Source organism: Pseudonaja textilis, chromosome Z (assembly GCF_049901715.1).
Source record: "Pseudonaja textilis isolate UNSWEBS1 chromosome Z, rPseTex1.2, whole genome shotgun sequence".
NCBI lineage: Eukaryota > Metazoa > Chordata > Lepidosauria > Squamata > Elapidae > Pseudonaja > Pseudonaja textilis.
In genome coordinates, this window is record NC_142008.1 from 44,494,302 (window position 1) to 44,514,168 (window position 19,867).

Sequence of the window (19,867 nt, forward strand, 5' to 3'; positions counted from 1 at the left end):
TTGTTGTGGATAGGTATTTTCTTGGTTTCCTACCGTTCCAGTTCTATTTTTATGTCCACTGTATTCTTCTTGAAACTTTGTGTCCAATTTCTCCCTACTACTTTGCTCCTGTGGGCCCACCATCCGTTCGTAAAAATCCTGGGCTTTTTCCATAGTATCTATTTTGATTTTCCTCTCTTTCCACGACACTAACATTCCTTCTGGAATAAGCCATTTAAATATGATTCTTTTTTTATTTAAATATGCTGCCAGAAATTTATAGTCACGCCTTTGTTCCCTTATTCTCCTCGGTATCTGTTTAAGAATCACAATTTCTTTCTCTTTGTAGGTTATAGTTTTATCTCTTGAGGTTCTATATATCATGTCTCGAACACATCTTCTAGTGAATCGTATATGTACTTCCTGGAACAATTGTGGCGTCTTGCATAATTTGTATTGACCGGTAGACTTCATCAAACTCTTTTGAATTTCATCTTTATCCATCTTCAATAAACCGCCAGTATTTCTGCCATCAAGTATTCCAAGTCTTCTTCTTTTGATTCTGTCACATTTTGGAATCTTAGGTAAGTTGCTGCCTTGTCCATTTCTAGGGAGGACAAGGAGTCCTCCATTTCTTTGCTCATGCTTTTGAGATCTTCATCCACCCTTTCTAATTCCCTTTCTGTTCGTTCGGTTCTTTTCTCTACTTCTTTTATTATAACTTCGTTTTTCTCCAAGGCCTGCTGCAACACCCCACTTTATCCTCTACTTTGGAAATGTCGCTTTCATTTCTGTCTTTAGTTTCCCCATTTCTTCCTTCAATTCATTGATATCTGCCCTTGTTTCACTGTGGTTTTTAATCATTGTTTCTTGCAATCTTGTCAATGAGTCCTGTAAAGTTAGGAACATTGCTTGAATATTCGCATTCGAGATGCTAGTTGACTTCTCTGTTGGTAGTGTTTCCTCTATTGTTTTTTTGTGCCATGGGTGAAGTTGTTGTCAAAGTAGTCATTATTGTGGGATTAACCTTCCTACCAGATTTCAAAGCAGTGGTAGTTGTAGTAGTCATTTCCTTTAAAATTTGTTTTTGTTGTTGTACAATATTGAATATATTATTCCAAATTGGCATTCAGTATTCTTAGTTCTGTAACTAAAATTGACCAAGATCTATCAACCTATTAAGTAGCTATATTCTTGACTAATTAGTAAAGTGTATATATTTTTCTCTAGTTTAACTTCAATATAAAGTAACCTTAACTATAAAATATATTACATTCACAGATAAACCCACACAAAGAAATATAATATTGGTCTAGAGAGCTCTAAGCTTATTAAGTAACTAATGCTTAATATTCTTACTGTCTCCCCTATATTCCCATTCAAATTATAACAATCTCTATTAATAATAACTTAACTAAATTAATCCAATATTTTAACACTCTAATATTTCATTACTAAATGTACATATTTATCAAGAGGAAATCAGAGGGGAAAAAAAAAAAGCAAGCATATTTCAACATAGCATACTATCAACAAGTAAGAAAGAAGAGAGGCTATTTTAGTAAGTATGTACACACAGAAAAGGGTTGAGGAAAGAAAAAAGAAAATTCCAAAGACAAGAGTTTTTGTTTCCGCTTTTCACTTTGGAAGCTTCCACTTCTAGCATACCGGAAATGGCAAATGAAGATTTGCTGAGTAACAGCTGCCAGTAAGCAATATTCCCACTCGTTTCAGCGTTCTGGATACTGCCTATGGCGTTGCTCTGTCTTTCCCCCGATCGGCTTCGTTCTGCTTCTGGATCCAATTTAATAGCTTCAATCCAAATGTTAGTGATAATAGAGTCTTCAGACTTCCAAAATTCTCTTTACTTCTTTTTTATTTCCGACTCTCTTCTGCCTGCCAAGCTCTTTCACATTCACTAAACCAATTCTTTTGTAGCCGCTTAGTCTTGGAGCTCACAGCTGGCATTCACACAGTATTTAACAGCCTGAAATCAGTCTATTGTCAGTCAAATATCTTCTCTGCCACGACTCTCTTTCCCCCGAGCTTGCAAACTTTCACTCACTTTTTCTTCCCATCGGTGGCAGTCCGGACTTGGAGCCTCCATTGTTAGGAGGCTGTTCTTGATCGTTGGGCTCTGGAGGGCTTCCTCTTCGTTACAGGGGGTTGCTTTCCCCACACTGCAGCCCGAGGTTCCCCCACACCGGCACGGGTCTCTCCAAGACTCGAGCACCCCGAAAGATTGCACCAAACTCAAGAAAAGGGAGGCTAGAATCACGAGCGGATTTCTGCCCCTCTGACCGTCCTTGCCTTGCCACCGGAAGTCCGAAATAAAATTTTTCAATAAACCTGATGTGATTTTCTTATATCATCTGTTGTTTAATATCAAGCTGTGTTATTGTTAGGGAAAGTATTAGGTACAAGTTGGCAGAACCATCACCATATTGAAGTATATATTCTTGGTACTATGGAAATGCTTCTACTGGAAGACAAGTTATAAATACTCTTAAGGAAAAAATAGCAAGTCAGTCTTTTTATGGTTAATGCTGGAAGTTTTGAATGACAGAATATTTCAGTCTTTTAGCTGTTGCCTGATTTGAAAGCGGCAGCTGTTCAGTTTAATAAAGTAGGATGAAAAATAATCTTTTATGCAAACTGAAGAAATAAGGAATCCAGGGTTAGAAATTGAGAATTCATCCCAAACAAAAAATTAATTAAAAATAATAATTTTGTACTGCTTTTAAAATAATAAAGGAAAAAGTAGAAAAACACAAAAATAATAATTTAAAATATATGTGCTTAAAAATGAGTGAAAAACATAACAGAAAAAATATAAAGTATAATACAGCAAACTGTTTTAATATATCTGTATATTTTGTATATAGATATACACAAATACATATACACATGCATATATACATACAGTGTGAGTAAATGGGTGTGGGTCAGAGGTGGTATTCAACAGGATCTGACCAGTTCTGGAAAACCAGTAGCAGAAATTTTAAGTAGTTTGGAGAACTAGCAAATACCACCTCTGACTGGCCCCACCCCATCTTTTCTCTGCCTCCCGAATCCCGGCTGATCGGCTGAGTCTTTTGTTGCCCTACACAGGAGAACGGGGCTGGAAAGCAGGTTAGTGGGGTGGGGAGGAAATGGGGATTTTGCAGTACCCTTCCCCTACCATGCCCACCAAGCCATGCCCACAGAACTGGTAGTAAAAAAAAATTTAATCTCACCACTGGTGTGGGTGTGTGTATAAAGAAAAAAAAATTATATAGAGATAGACAAAGATAAAGACAAGGATAATTAGATCATACATATAAAAATAGTAGGTTGGTCTAGTGCAGTGGTGCGAACCTATGGCACATGTGCCAGAGGTGGCACTCAGAACCCTCTCTTTGGGCAAGTGTGCCCAGCCCCACCACACAGAGCCCAGTTCCATCACATTATTGCGTGTCTCACCATCATTTGCAGCGAAACAAAAGTTCATGGGACTAAAAAAAATATATGTGTGAAACAGTATTCCGCCTTCATCATGGTACATTTGCTGTTGCTGTTGCTCTGAGAAGGGGTAGCCCTTCCACTTGATTAAATATTGGAGTTGTCTCCTGTGCCACCTCAAATCAAGGATTTGCTGCACCTCATAATGAGTTTGGCCTCCTATGACAACAGAATCTGGGACTCACGAGGTAGGGTCCTCAGCATTGATCCAATCACAGGTTTTAATAGGCTACTGTGGAATACCAGGTGTATTTTCCCTCACAATCAGGGCAACCTCAATTGCACCGTGAATGGGTTGATGAAGTTTGGCCCCAATTTCTTGCTAGGGATTCTTAACCTCAGATGTTTGGTGGGGAGATAGACCTTCACCCCCACCTGGAATAGTCGTTGCAGGGCTCGGTGTTTGTCTGCCTGTCTCTTATAGATCTGTGCTGCTTTTACCAGTGCTTTTTTGACATTCTCCCAAATTGCTTTCAGTGTTGACACCCAATCAATCAGGCTGACTGTGGGGGGGTACTTTGGATATTCAAGCATTGTGATGAAATTCATGCCATTCACTACCTTGAAGGGGGTTAGTCCCATACTACTGTGAACAGCATTATTGTACGTGACCTCCGCAAAAGGCAGGGGTCCACCCAATTGGACTGTTGATAATTCATGTAGCACCTCTGATACTGCTCTACCATGGCGTTCAATCTCTCTGCCACCCCCATCGGTGCTTGGATGAAAGGCTGAGCTAAAACCCTGGGATGACCCAATAGACCGCAGGAACTCCTTCCAAAATTTGGCTGTGAATTGGACCCCTCTGTCTGAGATAATTCTCCATGGTACTCCATGCAGGTGGTAGATGTGCTTCAGGAACAGCTTGGCTAACTGATGGTTGAGGGCAGGCTCTTAAGAACTAGGGTGCATAGGGATTCTGGGACATAGTGTTTTGTCCCCTTCCACACCAGATTATCTCTTTTAGTTAGGTCGTCTGTGGGTTGGCCTTTGATCTGGCTGCCCTTTCTCTTTCATTGGATGATACACCCAGAGGGGTCGGGGGGGAAGCAGGATTAAGGGTGACAGTGAATTATGTATCTTAGAGTCAGGATTCCAGCAGTTACTCCAATTAAATCATGAGCCTTGAGCCACACTCCCAAAACTAAAAAGGATTTATTTGAAGTTAACATTCTACGTCCAGTATTAACCTGGGCTGAGCCAACTCTGAGATATATAATTCACTGTCACCTTTAATCCTGCTTCCCCCCCCCCCGGGTATATCATCCAATGAAAAACTTCCATAGCCAAGAGTCATCAATCATGCTCTCCAATTAGATTTTTGTGCAGCAGAAACTTCAGTCTGATTAGTCTTTGAAGAAAATATGAATGGAATGTACTTTTGATTCCACACTGCTGCCTGCTCTTTGAAACTCCCCCTCCCTTCTTTCTGTTGTCAATTATAAAACGTGTATACAAAATGTTTTATGAGTTGACACATTTGAGCAAAATATTGCAGCAAATATTAAATTTTCAAAAAATGGTAAATTTTATTAAAAAGCAAATATAATTTATCAAAATAGCCATGGGAGGTTTTAATAGCTCAATGTGTTTTTTATTTGTTTACCTCTTCCTTTTCAATGCTGGTGTTTGTAATAGATATTCACAAATGAGAAATGTTTTTATTGAGGCTTGATTTTTGTTAACATCCAGTAATGAGAAAATGTAAATAGCCTTGGAGTTTTCTGACTTCTTGTTTAAATATTCCTGCTATTAGTTTTAGTTTACTTTATTGTCATTGTACCTCATACAATGAAATTAAATACCATCTTCAGTGTACATTATTACTATGAAAGTAAACACAAACACGCCTCAATAAAAACATTTCTCATTTGTGAATATCTATTACAAACACCAGCACTGAAAAGGAAGAGATAAACAAATAAAAAACACATTGAGCTATTAAACCTTCCCATGGTTATTTTGATAAATTATATTTGCTTTTTAATAAAATTTACCATTTTTTGAAAATTTAATATTTGCTGCAATATTTTCACCTTCACATTCTATACATTGAATTGAAAACCCCTGATATTGTATTAATATTGTTCTATACAGTAGAATTCAGTAGAGTTACTCCCCTGGAATAGAAGCTGTTTTAGCCTATTTGTCCTTGTTTTTTTTATCCTGTACCATCTGCCAGATGGTAATAGTTCAAAAAAAGGGTGCCCAGGATGACATGGATCTTTGAGAATGTTTTGGACATTCTTAAGACAGCAACAGCTATGAAGCACTTCCAAAGAGAGAAATGGGCAACCAATAATCTTCTGGGAAATGACATTAATCCTCTGGAATGCTTTCCTATCTGCCACTGTGCAACTGGAAACCATGCACAAGATACGTTCTATGGTGCAGTGTAGAAGGTCACCAGCAGTTTTCTATTCAGTTGTTGTTTTCTGAGAAGTCTTAGGTAGTATAATCTCTGCTGGGCCCTTTTGACCAGTGATGCAATGTGAGCACCCCAGGTCCTCTTTTATGTTAACACCCAGAAACTTAAAACTGGCCATTTGCTCCACTCAGTCTCCATTGATAAGCAAGGACTGGAGGTCCAATCTATTCCTTCTATAGTCCATTATAAGCTCCTTGGTCTTATTGGTGTTGAAGACCAAGTTATTGCTTCAAAAGTCAAAGCTTAAAAAAAAAAGTTAAAGCTTCAAAAAAGGCAACTATGATCTTATAGACAATGATATCTCATCCCTTGATTGGCAATTTCTATTCACTGGATGCAATACTGTTGAAGAACAATACAACATATTTTTACTTGAAGTCAAAAGAGTCATCAATCTATATGTACTAATAACAACTCCCAAAACCAGAAAAAAACAGATTACCCATAACAATAAGGAAACTTCAATCCAAAAAGAGATCACTTTGGTAGAAAAACAAATCTGGTCATGTTGCTAGCTTCAAAAGCCAATACAAAAATTTATGCCAACAGATAAAGACTGAATGCACCAACTGTCACATTAAACAAGAGGAAAACCTTCTATGCACCAATTCCACCCACACTTTCTACAATTTTGTAAACAACAAACTAAAAAACTCAAGGTCCATTCCACCCCTGAAAGGATCTAATGGTGAAGACTGCAACAATGATACCATTAAAGCCAACCTCTTTAACACATTTTTTGGCTCAATATTTGTAAACAGCAATGGATCATGCCCAGTATTTCCTAGTCGAACCATGATGATCTAATACATATCGATTTTACAGAAGACAATGTTGAAAAAGCACTATGTAATCTAAAACCATCTCTATCTATTGGTCCAGACAGAATATGTGCCTACTTCTTAAAAAAGCTATCCACTGCCATAGCCGAACCTTTAAGCCTAATCTTTGAAAAATCTTTCAGGACCAGCTCCTTGCCTAACCTATGGTCACAAGCCATTGTCATCCCCATCTTCAAAAAGGGAGACCCCATCCTAGTTGAAAATTACAGACCAATCTCTTTATGCTGCATTACCTGTAAAGTCATGAAATCAATTATTAACCAATCCATTATCTTCCACTTAGAGACAAACAACCTACTCTCTAATAAACAATTTGGTTTCAGAAAAAAAACTATCCTGTAATCTGCAACTCTTACACTGCAAAAACATATGGACTACTCAACTCGATCAGGGCAAAGCAATAGATGCAATCTACATAGACTTTTGTAAAGCCTTTGATACTCGACAAACTACTACTAAAACTAAAATCCTATGGTATCTCTGGACACCTGCATAACTGGATAGAAGCATTCCTGTCAAACAGACAACAAATAGTCAAAATTGAGAGTGTCCTATCAAATTCTGTACCTGTCAACAGTGGTGTCTCCCAAGGCAGTGTTCTAGGACCAACTCTCTTCATACCCTATATAAATAACCTCTGTGATCACATTAAGAGCAACTGCATTCTCTTTGCTGATGATGTAAAGCAATTCAACACCGCAGACAATACTTCTACCCTTCAAGAAGACCTCGACTATGTATCAGAATGGTCAAACAAATGGCAACTTCAAATCTCAACAAATAAATGCTCTGTCTTACATATTGGCAAAAAAAATCAGAAAATAAAATACAACCTGAATAGTGAAGACCTTGTTGATGATCCAAACTCTGTCAAGGACCTTGGAATTCTTATCTCTAATTATCTAAGTGCTAGAACCCACTGTAACTACATAGCCAAAAAGGCATTAAGAGTTGTTAACCTAATCCTACATAGCTTTTTCTCTGGTAATATCACTATTAACTAACAAGAGCATACAAAACATTTGCTAGACCAATACTCGAATACAGCTCATCAATCTGGAACCATATTACCTGTCTGATATTAACATAGTTGAGAAAGTCCAGAAATATTTCACAAGAAGAATTCTACACTTCTCTACTTGTTGCAGAATACCTTATGCCACCAGACTTGAAATTCTAGATCTAGAAAACCTAGAACTATGCCGTCTTCGGTCCGATCTAAGTATAGTATATAAAATCATACATTGCAATGTCCTATCTGTCAAGAATATATTGTTGTTGTTTCTTCAGCTCTGGAAGGAAATCTGCATTAATTTCATCCATACAAAAAAATACAAAATGTTTTCTACAGTCAGATATAAAGAGCAGACTTTCATCTTTGAATCAACTTTCTTCTTTGAACCTGGCCTTTGCTGTACTCAGAATAAAAAAAAATAGAAGAAAAAAACACACTAAAATCTTATGTCAGCATTCCCCAATCTAATGGCATATAGGCTGGGGATTATGTCAATAATAACTCTTCTCATCTGAGAAAGATTATGGAAAAGATTACTTTTTTGTGAGGGGGTTCCTTGAAGTCAATGTTGACTCACGGTAACTGCTAATCAAGTCCTTGCAGTTTTTGGCAAGATTTCAGAAGAGAGTTGCCTTCTTCAGATAGCAATCGGCCAAAGTCTTTCACCTGACTGTGCCTCAATCAATATTAGAACTAATGATCTTCTGGTTGTTTAGCCTAATGCCTTAACCACTACATCAAACTAACTCTCTTAAAACTTCATGTATGTTGTTATTGTCATGAAAAATCATTCTGACTAAAATAATCATCAATGTGGATTATTGTGTGAGACAAAATAAGATCAAATGGCACATAGAATTAGAACCCTTTCAAGTATAGAAGGAATATGCCAGTAAAATGGAAATGAAATTTCTTGCAATATTATGAAATGTTATGTCTAGGAAAACAGTAGTCTATATTACAAATAAAGTACTCAATATGTAATTATAACTCTGACAGCAGCCTTCCTCAGTCTCTCTGCTGGTGTCCTTCAAGAGCATTGAAGTACAGCTGTCATTATAGCCTAATGCATCTTGCTTCTAGCATAAATAGGTGAAGTTATATTATGGATAAAACTGCCCTAAATAAAGGACCTGTTTGAAAAATAAATCATATCAATAACGTTAAGAGATTTATAGTAGATAGAATACATATTTTACTATCTCCATCATTATAGAAACAAAATATAAATCTTACGAATTCATTTTCTTATGATTGCATACTTTGAAGGAAACTATGTTTATATTTTCATGTTTTCATTTTACATTGCAAATTAGTGATCTTTAACACATGGTTATTTTATTTGAACTCTACCACTATATTCATCTTTGAATATTATACAACATTTATAGTAAAGCAGCTTTGATTCATTTTGATTCAGCTTTGATTCATTTTGATTCAAACTTTAAATATTCCAGTCACAACTTTTTCAAAAAGTTGTTCTCTCTCTTCATCAGTTTCTATTTCAAAGGTCATCCTATGTTTGTGATTTTTTTCTCATTTCATAGATAGCCTGCCACATACTTTCTGTCTCTAAGGCTATTTTTTAGAAAAAGCCTTGAAATGCATATTTGCCTACATGAAATTTCACTGAGACAAATTGACTATTCAAAAATTTTCAGTGCATTTATAAATAATCTCAAAATTCAATATTTCTCTGAAAACTTCTATATGAAACTTCTATATGAAAGGAGGAATGTTTTGCAAATTTTGAATGAAATGCAACATGGCAGTATATCCTTAGTCTTATAAAGTGCATGCAAAGAACAATGCCTGAGGCTTTGGACAAAGTTTCAATTGTATTTAAAAGTGTGAAATATATACACCGTTTCCTTCCATTCAAGAATAAAGAAGCACTTTATAATTACATAGACTGCATTAAAATAAAGGCAGTTTTTTTTAATGTGAGCCATTGCTGAAATTCGTCTAATCTATAATGTGATCTGAAGAAAGTTTTGTAAAAGCTGTGTAGCAATAGCATAAATGTTTTTTGGAAATGCTCTTTAAAAAGTTATTTTGTATTCATGATACCTCTTTGCAAAAACATGAAATTAGAAAAAGTTGCAAAAATTATTTTTAAAAAGTTCAAATTTCTCCTGCTGAGTTTACTAATATTTTTATCACTACTGAGAGAAAATAGTGGTAATACAAAGCTATATTACCTTAGTGAGGTAATCAGATTCAATTCCAGTGATTTCATATTTCCTCATTTTACTTTTGCTTAGAAAGCAATACATAACTTTACTGAGGTGAGCTTGATGGCAAGGTAATTATATATAGTAGAATGTAAAACACTGATGAGGAATCTAATGCTAGTTTTTTTTCTTAATTTTTTAAACCATAAAAGTGATTTTCTGTGATAATACCAACTTTACACACACACACACACACACACACACACACACACACACACACACTTTCTTTGTTAAATGTTTGAAGGGAAAGTGTTTCTCAAACTTGGTAACTTTAAGATGTGGATTTCAATTCCCAGAATTTGACTGGGTGTGTAGTACATCCTAAATCATAGCTTTCAGATTACAGTGCCTGAATTCACACAACATAATATATGATGCCAGTCAATAAAGTTTCTACTACTTGTTTGAGTAAAAAGGCAAAAAAATAAATTAAATGCATAAATAAATAGATTCTACAAACCCCTCACATCCTGGACATAAACTATTTCAACTCCTCCTCTCAGGACACTGCTATAGGGCACTGCATGCCAAAACAACCAGAGACAGATATAGTTTTTTCCCTTGTGGCATCACTTATGTCTAAGGATAAATAAATACCCATGTAGTACAGCTGCATTGATATTATCTTTCATATTTCCTATTACCTTCTTCTAAACAATCACAATATGATTGTATTATTTTATTGTTTGTCTGTACTACACACTGAGAGCTTATGCACTAGAGACAAATTACTTGTGTGTCCAATCACATTTGGCCAATAAAGAAAATTTATATTCTATTCCATTCCTTATAGATTTGTTACTAAAAAAAAATCATGCTTAATAGATGCAAAAGGACAGAAGATTGATATAAATTTCAAAAGAAAACTCTGCAATATTTTGCAGCCTCTCCAAACTAGTTAGACACCTGTTCCAAAAGCTGTTAGCTAGCTGTTAGCTAGATTCGCCTAGTTCATTTCTATTTCACTAGTTCAAAATTAATTATCTGCTGACACACAATATTCTCTATAAATTAACAAGGTAATTAAATAGCATATATGAAAGATCTAATATCTACTATTTTAGAGCATATTCCTGCATCTTTCAAATGCTACAATATTTTACAAATAAGTACTTTCAGACTTGCAAGTTTCTGCTAATATAATCTTACAATAAAGTCTATTTATTGGTATTTCCTTTGGGATTTACCTGGGAAGGCCAATATCCTTTAGGAGCTTCTGTGGCGCAATGGTTAGAGTGCACTACTGCTACTTCTGCAGCCAGCTGCCTACAATTTGGCAGTTCAAATCCCACCAGACTCAAGGTTGACTCAGCCTTCCATCCTTCCAAGGTGGATAAAATGAGGACCCAAATTGTTGGGAGAAATATGCTGACTCTGTAAACTGCTTAGAGAGGGCTGTAAAGCACTATAAAGCGGTATATAAGTCAAGGTGTTATTGCTATCCTATGCCAGTTCTCCACAGCCCTGAGTCAGATGTGGCTTATACCAGCTCCTCAGTGGCTTCTCCAACCCACATGCAGCGTATGCTGTCTCTCTGCTGACTTCCCCTGACCTCCCCCCCGACCTCCCCCACATCCAGAGCAACCTTACACTCCTTACTTGGACTTTTGCTGCTTTTTGCTTAACAATCCATATATCCACAACCAGGACTTCCAGAATCGGTGTTGCTCTAGTAATGTGATCATGTGATATGTTTTGTGATCTTTGGGGAAGGCAGTTCTGGTCTCAATTGCCATTGCAAGCCAAGAATTTAACATTTTATAATTAATAATTCATGCTTCTGGCATATTAAAAATTAGAAAATAAACAACAAAGCTTTGTTAGTATTATTAAATTGCTAACTACATGGTGCCTGAATTAATTGGCAAATATATTTTTCTTAATATACTGTATCATGCTAACAATTTGAATTACTAATGAAATAAGTCATAATACTCTTTATAATTAGCCTGCAAATATTTGAGAGAAGGGTAAAAACTATGTATGGACAATTTTAAAGTGGATTTCATAATAAAATATTTTAATTAGCTTTTGAATCAAAATACAACAGAATTTAAGCTGTGCTTATATTGTTCTAGAATGAACACAACTGAAACTTTATTAAAATTCAATTGTATATATAAGTATACACAAACTACTTTTTGCAAAATATTTATAATCTTCATGTCTGCAATCTTCTAAACTGTCAGAAAGCATGATGGCCACATGTTTTCAGTAAAAATAATTTAAAAAGACAAGGAAAACTTATCAGCTTTTCATTAATGCATCCATCTATCCTTGCATCTAAACTTACTTCCACCTCATGTAAATGCGGTCAGATTGCCAGACATTCTTGGTGATAAATCACTGTTAGTTCAGAAATTCAACCCTACATTGAGTTTTCCAGTTAGAAACCCAGTTGGCCTAGGGACCAAATGTGGTGGGTGGGAGTCCACACTGAGCTGCTTGCTGGATTGATGGCAGATTCTACTCCTGTCACTTGCTGTCTGCTCTCCATCTATTCATCTTTTTGGTCATATCAATGTATTCTCATTGTGTTGCTTTTTCATTATTTATTTTACAGTTCTATTATTTTATTTCTGTTCTGTTTACATTCCTTTCCTTTTCTTCCTCTTTATTATTATAAGCCACCCAGAGTAGCCCCACAAAGAAATAGGCAGAAAAAAGACAAATAAATAAAAATAATAAATACATTTTATTATAAAGTTGCCCATGCTCACCCAGTCACATGACTACCCACCCACACCCAGCCAATTATTAGGGCAGAGAACTGTTTGTTAAATTATTTGAATCCCACCACTGATCATATTTACACATATGTACATGTATACTTTTTGCATTTGAACCTGGCAATAGATCTACACATTAGCTTTATATGGTCACTGTGTTGATATAGTTTTAAAAAATAAATGAAAATATGTTTCAAAAATCTTAATAATAAATTCCCATAGTGCTTTAAAATATAAAACATGCAGTTTCTTTATGTTTTGTTTTTTCCTTTGAAATAAAGGCCCTGAGCCAAGGAATAATATAAAAAGCTAGTCAAATATGCTGGAAAGGTTACATTTGCAATAAAAGACAAAGTTGTGCAAAAATGCTAGTATATTATTTTGGTTCCTTTTTTAAAATCAGTACACATTTGTTTTTCATTTACTGAAATAGATGAATTCATTTCCAAGAAAAAACTTTTAAAATTAACCTTGAAACATATCATAGGAAAAAAACACGTATTGTTAGGAATGTAAGTTACCTAACAGTTGGGTTGGAAAATATATAAACCAGGATAGGCATTTTAATACTGTCTCTTTAAGGGAATGCTAAAATTGTAATTGGGTATGGTTCCTCAAATGGCCATGAGATGGAGCCAGAAGCCTGGGTTGTTCTGTTCTGTTGTTGATGAGAGTGTTGCTGTTCCTGCATTGACTGTTGCTGATCATCGTTAGTCTTGGATTTGATGTAAGTCTGTTACTGAACTGTTTATGATACTGGACTTTGTTACTGGATTATTCCTGGACTGAAAACTGACTGCTTTAACTGTGAATGACTTGGACTGTTTGTTGAACTTTGCTTAACTGTTTTACTGGAAGTAAAAACCTACATTTTTACTAGACAGTGTATCTGTGTGCTGATTGTGTGTTATTCTTCACCACTCTCACTACGTCTCCCTGTGTGCGCTCATTCTCCTAATGGGGAATTACCTCAACACGTATTGTAAAAAAAAAAGTATGATTTGTATTAGAAAGTAGGATTCCAGCTTCCGGTTTGAGCTTCTTCAGTGACAGACTGAAATCTGCGATCGTGCGCAGTTTCAATCTGTGCTTGCTGCTGGAGCACCCCGAGCCAGATGGTTTTGGGGCTAAGCCACCCCGTAGAGGTGGTGAAGAGGGGGGAGACTGCCAGCATGGTCAAGGAGAGTCACATCTCTCCTCCCCAGCTGGCCATTACTCCTTTTCCTGAAGGCAGTTGCAGCAGTGGTCAGAACTGGCCACCTCAAAGAAGAACTCGACCGGAAAAGAATGTGCAGGAGGAAGGTAAGAAGAGAAAGTTTTGGCTGACCGGGTCGAACTGAAAAAGCAACAATATAAGGTACCCTGGAATTTGAATTATAAAGAACAACATTGTTCCCAAAGAAGACTTTGAAGCAGTGAATGAGAGAGGGAAGGGAAAAGATTTGGGTTTTGTTTCTTTTCTTCCCTATGTTGACAACTAAGACATTTAAGCAAGAAACCAGCAAAAATCCACTTTGACATTAACAGGTATTTAAACTGAAAATAACATGTCAAAGGGATAATAAAGATTTCTGGATTCTCAAAAACTTTTAAAAGAAGGAAAAAAACAAAAGGGTGGGATCTGGAAAAATGGAGGAGACCACCTGGAAGTGAAAGGAATTAACAGTGAACCTTTAACAAGATTCCTAAAAGATATATTTTAACTGAAACTTTGTAACAAGAGAACCCCAGGAAGAGAAAGTGGAAAAAAGAAGCAAGAAGAAACAGCTTTGGATTATTTGGATTACTTGGTGATTTTTGGATTTTTGGCTATTGGATCTAAAGGACTAAAATTAATCAGGTGGTTGTTTAAAAGTTTTTAAAATGGTATCATTCTTGGAAGAATTGAGAATGGAACTTAAAAAACAGAAAGATGATACACAAGAAGGAAGAGGTTCTTTTGGCTTCATATTTCAATTTTTAGAAATGAAGATCCTGAACTATGAGAAACAACAAGAAATGCCTGTAGAACAAGAAGGGCGGGCCAAAGAAGAAGCCATCTTCAATGACCAAGTATTTCTATGTGGGGAAAAGAAAGGAAAGGGGGGGGAAAGAGAGTGAAAAAAATAAGATTTGAAAAAACAACCCACCCACCCCCAAAAAAGAATAGTTTGAAAAGTAATTACAACATTAGGAAGAAACAGAAGAGAGGATTACAGAAGAGAGAATCAGAATTAGAGAGATAAGGGGTCAAAAAGGGAAGGGAGAAGAAGAGGGGAAGAGAGAAAGGAAAAGAAATTATAAAGGACAGAAACAGGACATAGAGAAATGGGGAAAACGTACAAGGATTAAGGGTTTAAGCTTATTTAGAAGACACAGAGATAATGGGTGAAAATTTAATTGAAAGGGGGATTCTGCAAGGGTACATAAGATAGTATTATATTAGAAATAGAAATGAACTTTGAAAATATGAAACAAGTGTGATTAAAATGATAGATAAAATACTCATTGTAATGGAATGGAATGTTTAATAAATAAATGAAATAAAGAGAATGAGAGCATGAAATTAGGAAATGATGGGAACATTTTAATTATTATCAATATGTTATAAAAATTTAAGTGAAGAGGAATATGAAAGAAACATGAAAAAATTATGGAAATATTATAAATGTTTCTTGAAGTATGATACCCTATTGAAAAGAAATGTTAAAGATGTCAAAGATTATAACTAACATTAATGATAGAGTTGAATTGGAATAGAATTAGTATTTTATTTATTATTGTTATATATATATATATATATATATATATATATATATATATATATATATATATATATATATATATATATATATATATATATATATATATATATATCTTTAAGAAGTTAGTGCATATTTTAAGAATGTACCAAGCAGAATTCAACTGGAAGTTATGTGTTATATTGAATGTTATAATTGTAAAGGCATAAACTGAAGTTTAAATAAGAATTGAACAGATAAAAATTAAAAGATACAAAGGTGTCATACTCCAATTAGTAACTACAGGGAAAAATTTTGTTTAATGAGAAAAGAAAATATGAAATTGAAACAGGACAGACAAAAGTATAAATATAATGACTAGAAAGCTATTGAAACTTAGAAAAAGATATATATAATTGAATTTAGGAAGGAATGAGATAATTAAAAGTAAGATAGAGAAAACTTAGAGAAGGGGAAAAATTATTGAGAAAATGTTAAAATAGTAATAAGATATGGAATAGAACACAAAGGTGAATATGAAATTGAATTTGTGTCTGTATGGAGAAGTGATAACCCAGGACCATGCTATTCTTAAAAAAAGAAATTTTACTTGTATTATGTTTTGTGAAAAACCCAAATAAATTTTTTATAAAAAAACAACAAAGTAGGATTCCTACATTAATCTCAGTCAATAAAGTATGATGAGAAATTATAAGATTACAGATTTGGGCTATATTAGTGAGCACTGATGATATTACGTAGTTTGGGTAATGAAACATCTATAAGAAAACAACCAAACTCAGGGAGCACCAAAGACTCTCTATCCATATTATAACATTCCAGGGATTAGAGAGCTGTCTGTCTAAAAACACAAATGAAGGAAGTTCATCACTTCTCTGAATATTATATATCACTAAAACCACTCAATTCATTAGTTATATAACTAGATACTTGTTAATCAGATTGAACAGCACGGCATGAAATCAGATGATCTATAGTCTTAATTATTTCAGTGTACTGAAGAGAGCTTGAATCTAATTCATACTAAGTAAAAATGTATGAATCATTGTTCTACCTCTTGATTTAAATTGTCAGTTCCATTTGGATTCTGGGTATAGATATTATCAACTTTCATGACATGTTGATTTACCATATAATGTTGCGTGAAGCAAAAGTTAAAGCTTCTAAAAATGACATCGTACAGTTAAAGGTTTGCTGCTGCATTGTATTTCAGATTAATTTTATTCTTTCATATTAACTAATCATACTAAACAATTTAGACCAGATAAAGGTTTAAAGGCATATACTATGCTGCCAGTGAGAATTGTTGTGTTATTTTTCCTGAATAACAATATCTACTTGCTGCATCCTAGTACATATAACTTCAATTTTCTGAAATCAATTTCAATCTTGTTTAAATAGCTACTTTTTCTAGTAGCTCAAGAAATTAATGGAAGAATTACAATGTTGTTTCAGTTATTTAGAGAATCTGTGATGCTTTCTTCTCATATATTAATTTTTTATTTATTTTCTTAAAAGAAATAAATAAACAGAACATGTTTTGAACTAAACAAGAGGGTTTTGTTGTTACTTAAAGTTAATACTAGAGCATGAATCAATATCTTTAAATATTTTTTACGGTAAATTAGAAGCCACTGAAAGAACAACTATATATCTCTTCACTGTTAATCTTTGTCAGAACTATGATGTATTGCAACTTTATTAACTCAATTTCCAGGCTATGCTGTCTTTTTAAATTGTAATTACGTTTTAGCTGTTCAGAATAACACATTATCTTATCTTATAATGTCACCAAGTACTGTATTGTTTAATAGTTTAATAGGAACAGTTTTACTCGATGAAAACTGTTCCAAGTTTAATAATAATAATAATAATAATAATAATAATAATAATAATAATAATAATAATAATAATAATAATTTCTGTTTACCTATTTTAACTACTTTTTGAGAACCTTTTCACTAAAATCTAGTATTAATAACTTCAGCATTCATAGTGGTTTACATGAACCAAAATTTTTTTGTCTATGCCAGTTGAGCTCAATTTATCTTTTTATTCCATTTTATTCCATTTATCATTTTTTATCTTTGAATTTTACTGTATTTTATTCTTCTGTCTTAGGTTATATAAATTGGCCAGTGACCAACATGAAGTACATGACTAGCACGAAAATTGTAAGCTTTGAGTGATTTAATAATTTGATTAATAAGCTAACACTTTGTTGACAAATTAAAGTTCTATTTTTGATAAAGTTGCAGATTCACAGGTAGAAGAGCTTTTTGTCAGTTGGCTAACAACCAGTATAAATCTTTGATGTAAAATAGGAGGAGAAAATTATTTACTCTAAAAATCTGAAACTTTAAAAACTCTTTATGCTGAAAAAGTAAATCCTATATAAAGACATTTCTGAAATCAATATTATTTGGTCTTCTTTTATTCAGTATTGTACATTAATATATTATAAGCCTCATAAAACTTCAATGCAGCTGAGAAGCTCAGACTTTAACAGAAAGGACTTTTTAAAAGAATTTAGAATTAGAATGTAGATACTATTTCCCCATTATTATAAGGAAAAGAGAACTGATAACCAATTAAATATAAGATAGCATTTGAGGATAAATAGGAACACTAGAAATCTATATAACACTAATGGTGAATGGAAACTAATAGAAATCTTTTTAAAAATAAAAAAGAGTGGGTGTAGAGAAATAATCCACAAATACCTTCCATCAACATATCAAAAGTTTTCATTTATGATATCTATCAAAAATAATTACTGAGAACACACTTTTGCTATATAATTTTAACAGAGATTTTAACATTGCTTAAAATAAAGAAAAAATATAGATAAAAACTTTAAAAATATGAAATATATTAAAAAGTAGATTAAAATGGTATATATATATGTTTTCATAGATTTTCACGGGTACAGCTATGTAGGTCTAGGTGTGTTCGGGGCTTTTCTCGTGTAAGATTCCCGTGTAAGACGGGAAAAGACCTGAACACATGTATGTATGTATATATATGTATGTATATGTGTGTGTGTGTATATATATATATATATATATATATATATATATATATATATATATATATATATATATATATATATGTTGTGGCTCAGAGGTTTGAGCCTGCTTTGTCAGAGGTCGAGGACTTGGACAATGAGGAAGAGGAGGATTTGGCTCTGAGGTTTGAGCCTGCTTTGTTAGAGGATTTGGAATTGCCTTCCTCCCCAGGACTTTCCTCCTCGGCAGGACCTTCCTCCCTGATTGTGCCTCAGGTGTCGGCAGATAATCAGGAGAGTGTATCAGAGCCTCTGACTGAGGATCAAGCTGAGGAATGCTGGCTTGATGCAAGGCAACGGCACAGGCAAAAGTGTAAGTTGCAATGTAGAATGAAAGGATGCATCAGAGACTGAGATGAGGGACTGACACGCCCCACAGAGAATAAAAGTGGGTGTGTTCGCTCTGAGAACTTGTACGGGACAACATGTTAATTTAGTGTGAGTTTTTCTGTGGAGCTTCAGTGCAGTCTGTTTCCTGAAAGCCTTCGTGATTTATGTTGCTCTTATCTTATCGGACTTGGCAGGCAGCGTGTGTGATACTGCCTGCTTCAAAGAATTAACTCTATAACTACTGAATCCTCTTGCCTGCTTGCATTTTGTCAGAGTTGTGGACTTTCCATCCTCATTGGAAAGGTGAGACATAACATTTTTGTCCCGAACCTTAACAAAAGCCATCTTTTGACCAAGATGGATCAACAGCAGCAGCAGCAGCTTAATCAGCTGCAGAACAATAACCAAGTTTTGCAGCAGCAAGTTACTCAGCTGATTAATCAACTCACTCTGCTGCAGGCTCGTGCTGCTCCTCCTGCCCCTCCCCGTAGGAAATGCCCGGTAGCTGTGCTGGATAAGTTCTCTGGGCAGCCTGAAATGTTCCCGGCTTTCATGGGACAGTGCCAATTGTTTATGGCTCTGAGGCTGGAGGATTTTCCTGATGACTGGGCTCAGGTGGGGTTTGTAATCAGCCTTCTGTCAGGCTTGGCTGCCAGGTGGGCCACTCCTTTGTTGGTGCAGGACAGTCCATTGCTAACGGACTATCAGGGGTTTTGGCGTCACCTGAGACTAATGTATGAGGACCTCATATAGGCTCAGACAGCAGCCAGATGCCTGAAGGAACTTCGCCAGGGGAAACACCCCTTGCAGGAGTTCATTTCAGAGTTTTGATTGCTCTGTTTGGACTCTGCGTGGAATGATGCGGCTTTAATGGTTGCTTTCCAAGATGGCCTGTCGAAGGACATACAGGATGAATTGGATCACGTGGAGCTGGCCCCGACCCTCGATGCTCTGGTGGTGCAATGCTTACACATTGATGCCCGACTTCAACGGCGCAAGAC